This window comes from Bidens hawaiensis, unplaced genomic scaffold (assembly GCF_021521415.1).
Source record: "Bidens hawaiensis isolate Kalapana, Puna unplaced genomic scaffold, B.hawaiensis_p1.1 tig00003182_1, whole genome shotgun sequence".
In the NCBI taxonomy this organism is placed as follows: domain Eukaryota; kingdom Viridiplantae; phylum Streptophyta; class Magnoliopsida; order Asterales; family Asteraceae; genus Bidens; species Bidens hawaiensis.
In genome coordinates this window covers 1,200,561-1,206,050 of record NW_027491173.1, presented here as the reverse complement: position 1 = coordinate 1,206,050, position 5,490 = coordinate 1,200,561, and positions in this window count along the sequence as shown.

Sequence of the window (5,490 nt, the reverse complement as noted above, 5' to 3'; positions counted from 1 at the left end):
GTTTTGTTTGTTATATAAATTTTTTAATATTTTTTAGAGGGTTTTTTTAGTGGTCCAAAATGGTTCTCAAAGTTCTTAATTTGCCAATGGTTCTCTCAGGATCCTTACCATATATATATATATATATATATATATATATTTACAATTAAATTGTCGTGCCATAAAATTTGATTTCAAACTTTTTGCGTCATATATTTTAGAGGTACTTGTAATTAGATTAGATTGAACTACAAGAGAAGGGTGAACGAATACAAAAAACAAATTTATTCATTCACTGTCGAGTTGTAATATGCCAATATTTTGGTGATTATTATTCTGATAAATAAGTTATATATTTAATTCTAATGTGCCATAACGTGTTCATATGGTATATAACAATAGGTAAAATAATTGAGTGAAGAAACACAGATATAATAGAGAAAGGAAAAAAAGAGCACAAAAACGTATGATAATAAAGCAAATCAAGAAAAATAGGTTTGCAAATACCAAAATGGAAGACGAAAATATTGAAATGAAATAACAAATTCAATTTCATTTGAAGAACATATAAAAAATATATCTAAATAGTTGAGCATGCGATCTTTTAGGAAATATGGTTAATTCGAATATATGTTATCCTACTTGTCGTGAGTTAAAATCTCGCTTAGGATCCCGAGTAGTGTTATCTTTCCAGCTAGGATCCCAGGCAGGTTCGGTATCCTGAACCCTTTATTTAAATCACTAGCGGATATATTTTGTAGGTATTGATTGGTGTCTGAATTGGTATTAAAAGCTTATTAAATAAATGGAATACACCTCTGTAATGAGTCAGTAACTGCTGAAAATAATGATCAAATTAAAGACTCATTAAATAAGCGGGATCCTGGGCATCAGATACGCTTATGAAGTATACCTTAACTGAATTATATTTTTAATCATGACACAACGACTAGTAGACTAAGTCCTTTTCAAGAAATGCGTGGAAACTAGGCAGACCAGGTCCAATGGCTAGTTTGAAGACTAAATTAATAACATTAATTGTGGTATACTAATTACTATATAAATGGGGCTATGATTAACAAAATAGGACGCTTACTCACTTGCACCTCGCCACATACACACTCTTGTACTATGACACTTGTTCATCACTAGTTTTCGAGTTGTAACACTTTTTAATTACTAATAAATGTGAGGCTGGAAAATAATTTTCCCATCCCAAGGTTTTTTGCCGGAGTTCGTATTCATAATCAAGGGTGTTTCCTTGCTATATCCCGAGCCATTTATTGCTTTAAACACACACTCTTTCAATATCATGAAAAATAAGCTACCTCACTTACAAAGCTAAATCACTAAATTGCTTAGGTAATTTTTGAGCAAAACAGTTTGGCACCTGTAACATTTGTTAATTTTCACTATTTGTAGTTATATTTATATTTGTATTTGTATTTGTATTCGCTAAACTGACCCGTTTGGTTGTTTCAATGTATTATTGTGTATCGTTCATCAATAGTATAAAATTCCCGATGATTTAAATATATCAATCGTTCATTTTCTATTTGTGTTGAATCCGAGGATTTACAGTTATCGTTGTTCGTTTTCAATTTGTTTGTTCAATTAACGAAACCCGAGATTTAACGTTTTAAAGGTTTAAACGATCTTCAAACTATACGGGTATAAAATATAAATTATCCAAGATTTATAACTTTTACTTCAATATTAACACATTTCAAAGGTTAGGGTTCAATTCGTAATTATATTTAAATTATGTTTTAAAACTAATATGAAACTAAAAGGTTTAAAAGTGTAAATTGTAATTAAAATATTCTATTTTAAAAACCAACCCAGCCGTCTCTACCCTTCTTCCCGTTTTTCCCGCAGACCACATTCCAGCGAAGCAGCAAACTTCCGGCTACCCTTATTAATCTATTAAATGCGTTTTATAATTCAATTAATAGCTTGTAATTCCTTAACAACATAACGGCAAACCCAAATCAACGACTAAAACGTGTTATAATGTCCAATAATATGCATTTAAATTCGAGAAACCGCCGGCCATTATTTTAAAATACAATAATGATCAATAAACATTTCAGGTTCCAATTGTGACTATAAAAAGGACCTAAACTAACACCTAAACTCATCCATATCATCAATTTCATCAAACAAACACCCCAAAAATCCGTAATTCATTCATTCAAGTTCGATTTCCAGCCAACCGTTGTTCACCATCAATCAACAACAATCAGTTAATACAATATATGCATTTGAATAGTTTTTAGCATTTAATCAAAACCCCTAACCTAATTTAAACAAGCATGGAAAAAGCTAGGGTTTTGATAAAAATGATGAACATGAAGTTATAATATATGTATTACTGTTTCTACACTTCAACCGAAACACATGCTAGTTTAGTTGGTTTATTCTTGTGACTCTGGTCCAAATGACCCGTGTTCGAACCAGGCTTTGACTATTATTTTTGTTTAATTTTTTAAAAGAAGTTTTTCATTTATAATTAAGCAAATTAAATTTGTAAAAATTATTATAAATTAAACAAAATTATTTAACTTAAATAAAATTAATTATAAATTATATTATATCATTTTTTCACCTTAAAAACCACTCTTTCATATCCGTCAAGCTTCGTTAATCCCGATAATATTATATTATTTATCCGTTTCATTAATATCTTTAAATACACTATCGTAATCATATTCGGAATAATATTAAACCGATAAAATCTAAATCTATAAATATTATAATTCTCATATTAATAATAAATTAATAGTTAAAAATATTAAAATATTAATAAAATCGTTAAAATTCAGTAAAGTTTAAAAATAATATTATAATATAAAATTCCATAAAATAATAAAAGATATAATAAAATAATGCATAATCTCTAAAACTAAGTTAATTAACTTTTAGAATCCCAATAGTTAGATTTTGTTTTTGTGTTTAATTATAGTTCATGAGGTTCGATTGCTTCGTTTGTTATCACGCTTTTGGCTTTTATTTAAGTTTATCTTAAATTTCAAGGTGAGATCTCACACCCCTTTTTTAACGTTTTTATATTTTAGGGGTAGCATATATATATCCTATCTAAAACGATTGCTTATTTATTCATTTACAAAACTACAATTCATATCATGCACTTGTGTGTTTACTTGATTACTTGTTCAAAACTTACTTACGAGTGATATCCCCAATAAGTAAGATTATACTCCCCTCTTTGCACTTAGGACCATTTTGTTATGAGTGGATTATCTGAGTACATTGGTTGTTATCAATTGAAAAGGGTCTTACTTGTGCGATTATCCGAGTACGTTGGTTGTTACCAACTGGAAAGGACCTTGCTTGCTCAATTATCACATGTCTCATGGAATTATATGATTTTTATATTATATATATCAAAACTTGTCTGTGCTCATTAACTATCTGTTTAGTTGATCTTTATATATATATATATATATAAATATATATATGCTATAGGAACAACTATTAGAAGATGATGCTTTGGAGAAGACATTAGCATTAGGTTATATATATAAATAAATAGACAAGTTGTTTGATTTTCTTATAATAAATGTATTTCTTTGTTTACAAACTTGTGTATTTGATGTTTAAATCAGTTAATGATAATATTTTCACTTAATAGTGTCACATGTGTTTTGAGCAATCTGTACGTCACATTCATGGCGTTCCGCTTAAGCTAGGGTGTTACAGCGCCCACCATGGGGCAAGTGGTGTTTTTCATCCAAAAAGTTCATTCAGAATCATAGTCCGTTCAAACTCAATTCGAAAAAGCTTCTCAATCAAAATCTACCTATTCTCCATTACCATCCTTAATCTCTAGAGTTTCAGAACTTCTTCCTCCACCACATGATGTTCAAGAAAGGACAACCATCGCAAGGATACCCATCTCAGGAAGCAAAGGATCTACTTCTGCTCAAGGATTAGGATCCTCTACTTCAAGACATGTCCTAGTGTCTAACAATGAGATATTTGATATTTATGGTAAATGAAGGATCACATGCAACAACTTACAATAAAAGGATCTACTTCTGCTCAAGGATTAGGATCCTCTACTTCAAGACATGTCCTTGTGTCAAGACATTCCCCTAGAGAATGGCCTATACGTTAACCTCTCATACGCTAACATCCCATAGCGTATAAGGAACCAAAACTATGTTCATTCGCTAATTTCCCAAAGCAAATGAACTTACATTAAATGTTAAAACAAGTCCCTAGACTACAACAAATTGCTAAATGATAAATAAAGAATGAGACGACAATAGATGTATCAACAAACTCCCCCCATCTCGAGCTTTGTCGGTCTTCACATCTTCAATCGGTTGGTCCTCCACTTAGCATAGCTATGAATCCTAAATGCCTGACATACACTTACAACCCGTTAGAATTGCATAGCTAGCTCGTTATTGTGTGCCCATCTGATCTGGTTATGAAATTAAACGTCATTATCAGCCTTAGCTAGGTTGACCAACCACATCGGATCCAAAATCGGAATAAACATGATCTTATCACCAGACCCCAGCACTATCACAGCTTCGCTTGTGTTGTCATCATAATACCATCGATTTAATTCCATATAAAGGCTCTGTGACATCACTTTTAACAGAACTTTCATCAAAGTGCGTTATAGCTTTACCTTTAAGATCAACTTTCTCCACCCCGTACGAGGATCAATCTCGTCAACATATTGTCGTTTATATGAAACACCAAGAAAATAAAACAGAATATTTAAATCTTAACCCTTAGGTCGGATCATCTTATCACACAAAGAGAATACACGACTTGAATAAAAATAAAGAAAAACTAAAGTTGAATTTATTTGCAAAATAAAAGAAAAATAAATTGAATTTCTTTGCTAAATGAGTGCATGTACACATAACAATCTTTAAACTTTTTGGGATTTAAAAGCGAATATTAACTATGCATCAAGACGTTATACCACTAGATTTAGCAACCATTTCAGTTTAAATCTTTTCAGCACTTATATAATTTGTCAAGCCTATCATACACATCATACATTTGAACTTACGACAATTTTTTAGTCTAATTTGTCCGTGTGATAGATACATTAAGTCAATGTACCATCACTTCCCATAAGGTCGGATCAAATTTATTAAAATTTTATATTTTTCAGTGTTTTTGTATTTTTTATATATCAAGACAGAAATCACAATATTTTTATATTTTTCTCAAATATTCTCCACCAAAAATCAACAAACATAAGGAAAGAAAATAACTGAAAATCTGTACAAAGAAATAAAATTGATCAACCGAGTGATTGAATTTCTGAAAATGTTTTTATACCATTTAAACTAAGCAAGTAGATAAATCTTGTTTTTTCAAATGTCTTGGTTAAAAGGCCAGCTTTCTGAAAATCGGTGTGAATTTTCTCTAAATTTCTTAATTTCTTTTCGAAACAATCATGGATAAAGTGATACCGAATTTCAATGTGCTTTGATTTAGAATGGTGTATGGGGTTTT